Source organism: Leopardus geoffroyi, chromosome A3 (genome assembly GCF_018350155.1).
Source record: "Leopardus geoffroyi isolate Oge1 chromosome A3, O.geoffroyi_Oge1_pat1.0, whole genome shotgun sequence".
NCBI lineage: Eukaryota > Metazoa > Chordata > Mammalia > Carnivora > Felidae > Leopardus > Leopardus geoffroyi.
The window spans coordinates 123,080,319-123,093,920 of record NC_059336.1 but is presented as its reverse complement, the minus strand read 5'-3'; the positions used below and the strand labels follow the sequence as shown (position 1 = coordinate 123,093,920).

At 36.7% G+C, this 13,602-nt stretch overlaps 1 pseudogene; it reads left to right on the top strand.

Moving 5' to 3' along the window:
- Positions 1 to 10,858, top strand: part of LOC123581435 — a 93,373-nt pseudogene extending 82,515 nt beyond the window's left edge.
- Positions 10,859 to 13,602: the final 2,744 nt, after the last annotated feature.

The following is a 13,602-nucleotide window of genomic DNA, read 5'->3' as shown; positions in this document are numbered from 1 at the left end:
ACAAAGGAACACAGATCCAGTTATCAGTGAGAACTAGAGACATCCATTGTATTTACAAATTGTCAATATTGTGGATGTGAAATCTATGAATGACAGAGAAGTTATACATAGTTGTAACCAAAAAAAATCATATTTTAAAAATTGCTGAGAAGTAAAAAAAAAAAAAAAAAAAAAAAAAAAAGCCAACCAAGGGAGCTAATGGTCACAAAAAGCTTCCCTTGAAATTAGAACATTTTCATTTGTTCACTCATGTCAGTATCAAATCTTCTGGGAAAAAAAAAAAAAAAAAGAAACAAAAGCCTGCCTTTGCCAGAAGTCAGAAGGCAATGTCTCATAATAAAAACAAGTAAACATGTTTATTCTCTTGAGATCATTTGGAGAAATCTGAGGTGGTCTTTTCTTCTTTTAATTTTTTTTAATGTTTATTTATTTTTGAGAGAGACAGACAGAGTGCAAGCAGGGGAGGGGCAGAGAAACAAGGAGACACAGAATCAGAAGCAGGCTCCAAGCTCTGAGCTGTCAGCACAGAGCCCAACGCAGGGTTCAAACCCACAGAATGTGAGATCATGACCTGAGCTGAAGTCAGATGCTTAACCAACTCAGCCACCCACAGGCCCCAATCTGAGACAGTCTTCTAAGGAGAAAGGAAATTTCTCCACAGCCTGATAGAGTAAACCCTCCAGAGGGATAGGGATTGGAACTTCTACCCATTTTGAACAGTGTAGCTATAGAATATTTTCTACACACCTGACCTTTTGGTAAGAAATCTACATAAATCAGATTAATTATTCCTTACAAGAATCTTTTGAAATAGGCATTTTAAGAATGCCATTTTAGAGATAAAGAGTCCCAGGTAAAATAGAGAGGTAAATTAGAAAGTGATAGAACGTGAACCCTGGTTTGTGTTGCTCTGAGACACATGCTTGTAACTACAAGGTGAATTGTTTCTCAAAAGGAGATGACCTCAGAGCTGTGAGTAAGGCTGTGTCACCAAGAGTGGACAAATGAAGCAATTGAGAATGCCACTCACTCTCAATTCTTCTGCAGTCCTATGCATTCTTCCAGCCATTATCATTTAAATAAGAATGTATCTGGAATACGAAAGTTTATTTACTGCAATTTCTACTATTTTTATGAGGACTTATTATTGGGCTGATATCTCTTGATGTGTAGAGAATTGTACTAGAAGTCAGGGCAGGGATGCCTAGGAGGGCAGGGTAGGAGAGAGGGCAGGGGGCACAGGAGGCCAAGAGCTTGGGGGCAGGGTGTGGGGGTCAAGGGTTCATGGAAGAACCAGCAGTAGAATATGGCCAGGGGTGACACAGGGCAGGCAAAGAAGAAATAGCTAAGAATATTGCCCTAAAAGTCCTTATTGCTTAGTCAGAAAAATAGAATAGATGCATAAAAGTGGTAGCCAAGCATCTTGAGTCAATGTATTTTTCTTTCTAAAAGTCTAATTGATGATTAGATAGGATGTCACTCAAAAACGTTTATTGTAGTGTGCTTCATGGAAGATGTTGCAAATTATGGAGGGAAATGGTAAGAAAGGTCACTATGGTTGAAGTGGGTAGAACATGGGATTCAGAATCCAATTTGAAACGAATTTCTTCCTCTTAATAGTTACACAACTGGTTATTTCATTGTTGTTAGCCTTGTTATCTGTAAAATGGGGATAATGATAACTATCTTATATTTTATGGAAGAGTCAATGAAATAATGTATATGTCATACTCAGCACCTTTCTTGAAACAGTGTGAGCCTCGATCTGTATCTGTTCTTCCTCATCCTTGCTTCAAGGCTGGAGTGATCCATGGTCTTCTGCCAATCAACTCCTTAATTAAGGAGATACTTACTGAATTCTCACTCCAGAACAGTAGTCACTGTTTCCGTTGCTTAGGATTGAGCAGTGAACAAACCAGGTTTCTGCTTTCTTGGAGCTTATATTCTTGAGGGAGTTCATTCAAAAAAAGAAAAAAATAAAACAAAAACAAGTAACCAAATAATTATACATGCCTATCTCAAATGGTGATACATTTTACAAAGTGATTCAAAGTGTGATGTGAGAGTGAAGGGGAGGTAGTATAGCTGGGGGAACCTCTCCGGTAAGAGGATATCCAGATGAGCAGACCTGGAGACAACTTTTTTCAGTGGGAATAACATATGTAAAGACATGGATTTGGGGGCGCCTGGGTGGCTCAGTCGGTTAAGCGTCCGACTTCAACTCAGGTCACGATCTCATGGTCTGTGAGTTCGAGCCCTGCGTCAGGCTCTGGGCTGATGGCTCAGAGCCTGGAGCCTGCTTCAGATTCTGTGCCCCCATTCATGCTCTGTCTCTCTCTGTCTCAAAAATAAATAAACGTTAAAAAATATATTTAAAAAAAAAAGACATGGATTTGATGGATGAACTTCACGTTTACATGGAAATAGACTGGCTGGAGCATAGTAAACACCAGGAAGAATGACAGGACAGAGGCTGGCATGAAGGTATGCTGCAGACAACATAGGTCCTGTTAAACCACAGAAGAGCCTCTGGATTTATTCCCAGAGGCAGCTGTGACAATGGCAGAAGGGCCATGCCAAGGAATCAGAGAAGTGCCGTGGGGGTAATGCCGTGGGTAGATGGTGAGGATGCTGAGTGCCATGGTTGGGAATTTAAACAGTCTCATTACATCACTTCAAAAACTCAATCCACCTCTTCCTAAGCAGCCCCAGAACCCTTTTTCTTGCTTGACCAAATGTGATCATTAGCCAATTCACATTTTTCTCAACCCATTTCTTCCAGGCCATTGATCCATGTGGCCTGGTCCAGCCATGCTGAATTTTCCTTCCAATGAATAAACTCCCTTTCACTGCCTCTCTGACTGTCCCCTGTGCAATTTCCCGGGCGTTTCTTCCATTTGGTTCCTGGTCATGCCTCTGTTACCGTTTTCATTATTTTAAAAATGGAGAGGATGTGTTTCTGCTGAAGTTGCCCAATCTTGTTTTCACTCTATTGGACTCCAAAGTGTGCTGTCTGGATGCCGGCAGATGGATGAGGCAGAAAAGCCACTGATTTGATTTTCCCTTTCAATTTTCAGATCTTTCACTGCTTGCCTGGTTTCGTTTTCTCTTCTAACAGTGCATCTAAATATGTGCCTTTTTCTTCCCTCTTGAGGTAATCCTTTTTATTGCTTTTACCTGTAACATTTGCCTTTGATGGTTTCTGGATATGTGTTTAGGATCAAAGATGTTCTGTTGTATGCTTAGTTATCTGTCTGTGCTTTAACTTAGTTATCTCTCCCTTTGTTCTGTGATTTTTTTTTTTCTGGCTTACTTTTTCAGCTCTCTCTTCTTAGAGATTCCTTTATTTAGGGTGTCACAATAGTGTTTCTTAAATAAACTTTTTGGCCTCCAGAATTTTTTATGTGTCAGATGGTACCCTATTATTGGTATTTTGAAAGACAAGTACCACCTCAGAGAAGCTCAGTAGCCCTGCGTGGGGTTTGATGCTTTGTTCTTCTTCTAATGCCCAACAATCAATTAGTCAGTATACATTCCCTAAATCCGATCTCCCCTCAAGCCAAAAAATAGCTACTCATCTGTCTCTGCTGATGGGCAGTAAACCTAAGAGGCTTGTTTTACTAAGTATCTGCAGGAAATTTAAAATAATTTCCTAACTGTCGTTGCTCCCTTACCTCCCAGAAACCACAACTGTAGGGATTCCAAGTAGTATCGTATGTCTATGGTGGGCCAGGATGCACTCAAATCGCATGATTATGCTAAATATTTGGAATATCTATATATTGCAGACTGTCACCCTTTATTAGTTCCTTCTTTTGTTTTATTTTTTTTATGACACCTGGCTTGCTTTATTAGCTGAATCTGTCCTCAGCTACATATACTGTGTTTTTGTGACAATACTTTCACTAAATTATTTGCAGTTTTCATGCATTCCTACACTTCTCAACCACATAATAGAATCGACCTCAATGGGCATGCCACATTGCTTTTTTATATAGGTTTTCTTCAATTTTGCCCCCAGATTTCATATCAACATTTAAAGTTTGTTATGAAATATATCATAATTTCTCTAGGTATTTCTAAAATTTGCTGGTTGAAGGATGGTATGGATACAATTATAGGTAGACATGAATTTGTATTTGCTTCCTGTTTAAATGCACTTTTGATCATTATAAAAACAATATAACTACAGTATCAAATTATGAGCAATTGAAAAATAGAGAACAATACTCTCTTAATATAATCATGCTAGAAACACTGCTTACACTTCAGATCCTACAGTTTCTGTTTCAGAGAAACTTATGATGCTCCTGTACATCCAGGACTTGTTAGACTCTAGAAATATAAAGAAGAAATGGAATAGTCTTTGAGCTCACAAGGGACCCCAGGGAGATGGCAGTCTCTTGCAAAGCCTACAAGGAAAGTATTTTAGAGTAATGTCTCAGACTCTGGGATAAAATGAATTAGGGGAAACTTAAGTGTTCATGAAAAGGAGGCAGAGAAAAATTCTGAGGAAAAGGGACTCCCAGGTTTTATTTTAAGGGATAAATTGGGCTAACATAAGACAAGAAGGATAGGAAGGTCATTATGGGAAAAAGAAATGCTATGAATCAAGGCACGTGCCACAGTTTCATTTGGTATACTATAAGCAACTCACTGTTGCAGAAATATAACCTATGTGGTGGGAAATGTTAGAAATAAACTTCTTAGCCAATATTAGGCTAGTCTGTGCATGATACTTTGAACATAGTTTTAATCAAGGAACATGTAGATATAGAGCTGTGTTTATTTTTATACATATACATATACATATACATATATGCATGCATACATACATGTATGTATGTTTATAGCACATTGCATTTAATATAAAGTCAGGTGGCTATACCTTATTACTTATTATTAAATATTACCTATTATTAAATATTTTAAATTTGTAAATAAGTATTGTTAAGTAAATAAAATAACATTATGGCTATTGCTCAAATTAGTGTCATTAACCCCAAGTTTTTTGTGTTTGTTTTTTTTTTCCTACAGACTGAATCATTCCTTTAGAGTATGTTCCTAGGTTGGCAGATAGGCTAGCAAAATATGAACATTTGTACAATTCTTGGTAGATATTAGAAATCACTTAATAAAATAGTTTTTACTGATTTAAGCTCCCACCTACATGCAAGTTGGAATGTATATACATTTCCCAACAGTCACTCCCAACACTGGGGATTTTTTTTCCTCAAGTTTTGCTAATTTATTTGGCAGATTATTTCTTAGTCTTTAGTCTCAGATCCTTGTGATGCAAGGAGAATTATTCTCATGCCTTAATGATGTTATAAGGATTAATGGAAGTAATGAATGAAAATTGCATAGCACGCTGGCACATACAAGTGTTCGATAAATTATAGCTATCATGTTATTATTATCTCTAATAAAAACTATCTTGATCTATTTTTCTCTTCCTGGATCTATTGGAGAATTAATAACTTAATGAATACTTAATGCTCATGTTAGAAAGCATTTTTATTTCATACTAGTGATTGACTACCAGCACACAAAGCTCACAACTATGATGAGGTGCAAAAAGTAATGTGGTAATTTCAAACCTCTCAAAATCCATCAGTCCACGTAGACTCTAGGTTAAATACAATTTAGGCAAATCCCTAAGGTTTAAACTAAGAAAAACACTTAAAGTAGCCCAATATAATACCACATTATAGCCAGGGCAAACTACTATTACCTCTATTTCTTAAATCCAAGAGTTTTTATTGTAGTAGAAACCATTCAAATGTGGAAGTGCATTGTTTTAAATACAAGTTCTGTTAAAGAAAACTGGGGGAGGGGCGCCTGGGTGGCGCAGTCGGTTAAGCGTCTGACTTCAGCCAGGTCACGATCTCGCGGTCTGTGAGTTCGAGCCCCGCGTCGGGCTCTGGGCTGATGGCTCAGAGCCTGGAGCCTGTTTCCGATTCTGTGTCTCCCTCTCTCTCTGCCCCTCCCCCGTTCATGCTCTGTCTCTCTCTGTCCCAAAAATAAATAAAAACGTTGAAAAAAAAAAATTAAAAAAAAAAAAAAAGAAAACTGGGGGAAGGAGAGAGTGTGAAAATAAATGTGTTCTCAGATAGTAAGAGATTAAACTTCAAGTACCACTGTAGATCTTACTGTTGCCAAAAATGTTAGGCTGAGGTATAAAAACAAAACAATTAAATAAAACACATTGATGGTTGTTATAGCAGTAGCACACTCTGTCTCCTTTCCTAAGTAACCCAATCTATTTATTTATTTTTGGTTATGGTTATTGAAATATAACTTAAAATAAAATTCATCTGTTTTAGCTATTTCTCTTAAAGAATCTGTCCACTTAAGCTGACTTATCAAATTAATAGTCATAATATTGTTCTTCAGGTGACTTTATACTTTTAGTGTCTGTAGGACCTGAAGTGATGCCCCCTCTTCTGTTCTTGATATTGGTAATTTATGTCTGTACTCTTTTTTCCTTAATCAGTTTGACCAGAGTTTTATCAATTTTATTATTAATATTTTTAAATGACCAGTTTGGGTTCTAGTAATTTTGGGGTTCTAATAATTTTCTATCTTTAATATTTTCAGTTTCACTGATTTTTGTTCTTCTTTCCTTTCTTCTTTTTCTCTTAAATTTAATTCACTTTTTTTTAAATTTGTTTTATTTCTTAGGTTGAATCTTCAAAGATTAGTTTGAGGCATTTTTTCCCTAATGCTATCATTTTTAAGCAATGCTTAAGCTGCATCACATAAAAATTATTTTATTTTTATTTTTTAAAGTTTATATTCATCCATTTTGAGAGAGAGAGAGAGAGAGAGAGAGAGAGAGTGAGCGCGCACAAGCAGGGCAGAAGCTGAGAGAGAGAGAGGAAGACAGAATCCCAAGCAGGCTCCACACTATCAGCACAGAGCCCAATGCAGGGCTGGAACTCATAAACCATAAGATTGTTTATGTTGGCTCAAGACCTGAGCCAACATCAAGAGTTGGATGTTAAACCAAAAGAGCCACCCAGGCGCCCAAAATTGCTTCATTTTAATTTAATTCAAAACATTTCCTAATTTCATGTTTGTTTTCTTCTTTGACATAGGGTTGATTCAGAAGTATGTTTTTAAAGATCCAAATATTTAAGAAATTTTCAATTATTTTCTATTGATTTCCAGTTTCATTCCCTTGTGGGCTGAGGACATATGCTATGCAATTTCAGTCTAGAAGTTTTGTTACACACAAGTGGTCTACCTTGGTAAAGAGTGTGTGTGCACTTGAAAAAAAAATGTATTCTGTTGGGCTTTTCCCTGTGTCCCATGAAGGTCAGTTAGGTCAAGTTAATTGATAGTATTGTTGTTCATGTCTTACACTTGCTCACTGAGTTTCACTTTACTTATTTTATCAATTACTAAAACATCTCTCACTATAATTGTGGATTTTAGACTAGTCATTTTTAAAATGCTGTGTGTAGTGGCACTGATTCTTAATGTCTAATAAATTAGCAAATTTTCTTTTATTTATTTAAAACCATATAATTATCCAAAAAGTGTCTGCTGATGCTTAAATTCAATGTAATTTAGGGCTTAGTCAAAACAAGAAGCACCAGATACTTTTCATCGAGCAGCACATAATAACAACTATTTATGCATTCGTGTATAATTAAATCAAAGACATATTTTAGTATTTAGGGATCTATCCCTACTCAAGAAATTTTCTAGATATCATTAACCAAAAAGCCACATACTAGATTTCTTCTGACATTATGATCCTAGGGATGGTTTTTAGAAAATTCCCATTTTGAGGCTCAATTATATCAGTTGTAAAAGAGAGAAGGGTAGACCAAATGGGATTTTAAGAAGCTTTACTTTCTATGACATCATTATCATCATCAAAATCAGCATACTTGTTTTATTTACATTTGTTGGATTTAATATGTGTTTTGTGGGCCTACCACTATTCTTCTATGAGATAACTTACTGAATTGAGCTTCACTTTGTCAGTTGTAAAGTAATACAGTAACCACAGCCCTGCCTATATCCTGGGAAGTTGTAATAAATGAGAAGTTGAATAGGCAATTTATTTTGTACTAGTCAAGAGTTGTACACAACCAAATAAACATTATAATGATTATTATAGAGCAAAAACACTCACACGCTAGTGGAAGTTGCTAATTCTGAAACACACACACACACACACACACACACACACACACACTATCCACTTATGCCCCAGAAGCTTAATTATACCTGTACTATCACTTGTATAAGTCTTTGAATGATCTTATATTGTTTCTAACTCAACATTTCATGATCTCTCCTTCCCTAGGCAGCTAATTAAATCAGCAACTGAACTCTTCAATTCATACCAAGGCAATCAAGAATGTCTATTTCTTTTCAGCTAGTTCTCTCACATAATTGCACACTTCCTTTTTTCTAGAATCTTGAAAAAACAAGATAGAATGGACTTAATCGGTTACTTTCAGAGTCACAAACAAGACTGACTTCTAAGACTTTGGCCAACTGGTATCTGAATGGAAGATCGTTTGATTGGCTGAAAATGAGCTAGTCGATGTTCTAATGAGGGTTTTGATTAATTCACACCAATGATTCTGAATTTGTGCCATCTACTTTAAAAAGAAACCTAACTTGTGAAGCATTATTTCGTATTTTTCATCCAGAGAGGATTAGTGGAGAGAAAATTAAGTTCCCTCATCTAAGTAAGTACCTCAGGGAACTATTCACCTATCAATGTATGGGAGAGTTTCAGCCTGTAACTTACCCAATTTCATTAGCATTAATGGGAGTTTTGTGTGAAATCCTGTGTGAATCATTGCTTTAGGAGATCTGTAAGAGTTGGTTGATTATTTTTATTTTGTAATGGCTCTATTCTCCAGCTCAAACTTTTAACTCGTTAGGCTTGCAATAGATGCTAACTTTTGGAAGGAATCAAATTTGGACTCTTTAAGGTAATTAAATCACAGGAGCATCACATGGAATTATTCACCATTGTGAATGTTAGATGCTTGCTGCATATTAGGTTCCCAGATGCTCCACTGGACTGCTGTCTATAGTGTGTGAAGACTTAAATTTGATTTTTTAGCTTTTATCCAATTCTGTTTTATTAATATGCACTTATTTATAAGTATTCTTACTCAAGCCCTCTATTTTTCCCTCATTGCTGGGCCATGAATTCTGCACCCATTTGGGTGATCCTTCATGCACCCGGCCCTTGCCTTTCCTTGGCTTCTACTTACCAATGATTCTTACATGGTATGAAAAAATAATTTGTGTCCAAACCTGGACGATTTTGAAAATTAAATGGGAAATTTGAGAGTCTGCATGGCCTGGGTGCACATGCACAAATACCCAGGAGATGCACTAGGGGACCTCAGCAAGCTGGGCTCCTCTTGGGTTCTATGCAGCCTTAGTGACTGGGATGAAAACAGAGCAAGAAGCCCAGCTGGTGGGCAGCCCTGGGCCCTCTGACTGAGGTCTTGCTGGTTTTTTTTTTTTTTTTGCTGTCAGGGGCCTGCTTCTTTGGACCTAGGGTGCTCATGTATCCCCAGGCCTGGGATTTAAGAGCATTTTGAGAATTCAGAAGAAGAAAAGAGAACTTCTGACTCGGCAGAAATTTGGATGAATTACCTGGTGAATGACAAAGAAAGCACCCGAAATCTTACAGTATTTCTCTGTCTTTGATGAAAGCCTCACTTTATGTGTTACAAGGGAGATATAGTGTGAAGAAGCAAGAGCAGGGAATCCAGAGATTCCAGCAAATCCGGATCTTGATTCTGGGGTAAGTGAACATTCGGGTGTTTGGATCAGGATTCAGTTTTAGATTAAATTGCTGTAGAATTTGAAGCTGAATCTCAATTCAGAAGACTGTAGCCTTAGTGAAGAAGAATAACTCTCAGAGGAAGATGATAAGGTATATCAAGGTAAATCAGGCAGGAGAGAGTGAAGTAGATTCACTTGAAGAAGATGCTGAAATTTCCTTGGCAGACTACTGGAAGTATACTCCCTTCCACTCCATTGCAACAGATGCTGGACAATTGGCGAGAACTGTCTTCATAAAGAGAAAGTATCTGTACAAGCCTATCTAGAAAAGTCAATACAAGTAGAAGAGGGCTTTGATGTTCCTGACTGTAAACAAATGAACAAACAAAAAACTACAGTGGATGATTCCAAAGTGTCGTATGTTGAAGAAAATGATGATCACACAAGCCTCCCAAAATCTAACAAAGTAAGCACTACACTCAGCCATCAACTTCTAATTGCATTACTTACAGCAGCCAAGAAGATGTCAAGGAATTTGAATGCGAAGAAACACAAGACAAAGAATAAAATATGGAATCTAGTTTTCTCCTTAATGCAACTGATTCTCGTGTGATTTGCCAAGGTTGACCTAAAAATAGGTGCATTGTCCATTGCAATATCTTATGGCATATTTTGCATGTGCAAAGAATCTTAAAAAAGTATGCAAGATGAAAAAGTCCTAGAAATATGCTGTACAACATAGTGCATACAGTTAACACAGTATGAGGTACTTAAAATATGTTGAGGATAGTTCTCATGTCAAGTGTTCTTACACAGACACACACAAATGCACACAAAAGAACAAAAGGAAATTGCTGGAGGTGATGGATATGTTTAGTACCTTGATTGTGGTAATAATATCATGGGTGTATGCTAATGTCCAAACTTACCAAAATGTATACATTAACACGTGTAATTTTTTGTAATTTATATCAATTATACCTCAGTAACCTTAAAAAGAAAGAGACATAAGCCCTACCCAGTATAAAGAAAACCAATTCAAATGACTGTGATATTTCCACTAGTTGACCTGTCCCTAAAATAGAATTACATATTTCTAACAGTATAACCCAAAACATTTAGATGAACATGAAATGTATTATTTTTTATATATGTCAAAGCAAGAAAGTATTTAGTCCATGCATATTTCTTGTCTTCAGTGTCATTTACCTACTGGGAGTAGATAATGAATATTTGCCTCCTTTCAGGAAAATGTAAATTTGTGTTTATATTGTATATTTGGTTTTTAATGTAATTTGGATTAGACAGCTCATCCTTAACATCTATGCCTTATATTTTAAATCTTATCCACTTTCTCTTAAATGAGAAGTACCTGATTTTACTTTTATATAAGTAGGGCGTTTAAATGTAACTTATTTAGTACCTTTCATGTAAGGAGAAAAAGTTTGTGTGAAAGATTTAATATAAAATTTTTCAATACCCTTTAATCTTGCGATTCTTAGTTTCTCTGCTCTTTCAGAGCCTCTTAAAATACTTTTTCCAGATAAAAAATAAATTGGTAGTTATTTTTGGTGCTATGTAATTAAAGTGTACTTCTTCTTCAGCCACTTTGGTGTATAAGGGATTAGTGGTAAAGATGTTGTCACTTGAGAAGTCTGTGGGAATAGGCATCATATATCATATACCCCACAAGACAAAACCTTTTAAAGCTCCCTAGTAGAATATGAAATTGTCCTGGTGGGGAGAGACATAGTGTGGTCTAGCAGTCTCTTCTCCATGGGTGATTTCAGGATTTGGTGGAATCAGTTGTTTCCTCTAAATTGATACACAAATCTAAGACAATTTGAAGTATCTTCTTGGGCTGGCTTACATAGATCCTCATTTTTCCCAGGTTTCAGAACTTTGTTTATGGTACATTCTAGAAACTAGTGAATTCAGAAAGATATGTGTGGAAATCTTATAGAAAAAACTAGTCATTTTAAAACTAGCTAGAAAGGCCATGCCTTTTTTGTAAATTATCCAGAAATTATGCGTCAACCTTCCTTCAAGAAAGACAGAGTCAAAGCGTAGGATTCTAAAATAGCTCTCAAACTATATAGACTAATTTCTTGATTTATGTTTATTTTTTTAACTTTGAAAAATTTATTTTTTGAGAGAGGCAGAGACAGAGTGAGTGGGGGAGGGGCAGACAGAGAGGGAGACAGAGGATCCCAAGTAGAGTCCGTGCTGCCAGCACAGAGTCCAACGTGGGACTCAAACTCACGAAACTGTGAGATTATGACCTAAGCCAAAACCAAGAGTCAGATGCTTAACTGACTGGGCCACCCAGGTGCCCCATCGCGATTTTTTGTTTAAGTGCAAATCTTATTTGAAGCAAAATATTGTGAATAACTACTTTGATTTAGGGTCCCAGTGTTTTTCTCCTATGACAGCTGTACATCTCCTATGACCGCTGAGGACAATAACATCAACTGAACTGTAAGTTTAGAACAGAATGAAGGAGTCATTTTGCGTAACTTTGTGTGCCAGTCACTAATAGTATATTGTTGTTATAAACTTCAGAATGAAAACTTACATACACACGTGCTTACCTATGTATGCCTATGTAAGCAAGAAACAAATGACTGGAGGGATTAGTACTTTAGCCACAGAGTGGTCCTCAAATTCAGTAAAACTTCATTAGTTTGGAATTTAAGACACATCAACCAGAACTAAGTAGAATTCATCCTTTTTGAGGAGAGTTGGTGGGATAAATGAGATTATCAACACTGTATGTTCAGGGTATATATCTGCAGTGATTATGCTATTTATAAAACATTCAAATCTCTGCACAACTGGAGTCTCATTTGGCCTGCCCATGGATTACTAACGAATTTAGTCTTCATTTTTTGCATTTTTTAGGTTTAGTGTGCTTATTGATTTACAAATAAATAATTCATTAAATGTTTGCTTAAGAAAAACAAAATGAAAGAGGGACCTTTAATGGTTATGTAAGGATGACAAGGAGAAAATGAGTGACCTTACCTTTACCTCTAACCTTCCGAAATATATACTCATTCATACGGATACAAGCCTGCTCCTTAAAATCTAGAAAAGTTCTGCTTATAAAACCCTAGGTTTTTTTTCTGTTATTTTTGTTTTTTTCACACTAAAACTTTGACCCTCCTAGGCCTCCAGTTAGTTTTATTCCAACTTACCTTTCCTCTGACCAAGGTCTCCATACTTCTATCCTCTCTACTTTTCCATTACCTACCAACGGATGTCATCTTCCACCCTCACCCACTTCTTCTGCTTTCAGATTCCAATGGCACTTCCCTAATCAAGCACCAGACTAGGGACACTGTTCAGAGAAAACAAGAACTTCACAAAAAACTGTTCCTTTAGGCATGTTATCTCTGGCATCCGATGGGCACAGGGATAGTCTGACACACTGTTGTCTCAGTAAACTGTCTCTTGCCATCACTCCACTAGCTATTTAAAATCTTCATCTTCCTGAGGCCTTCTACTCACTTGCCCTGTAACCTGCTGGGAGCTGATAATTCTCTTGCTTATTTCAGAACAAAGAAAGGCCATTAAAATTGGAAATCTGTTAATGTCAAACTCATAAAGCTAAATGGACCCAAACCCTTATTTTTTATCTTTTACGTATACCACAATGTAAGAGAGACCTTCCTCCTTTGAAAGATTCATTCACCGGAGTTATTGAATCTATAGTCTGCTACCTCCCAAGAGACTCTGCTACCTTGATTTTTCCCTCTTTCTGCAGTGGCCTCAACACACACACACACACACACACACACACACACAATTGGCTAACATTGGTTGAGA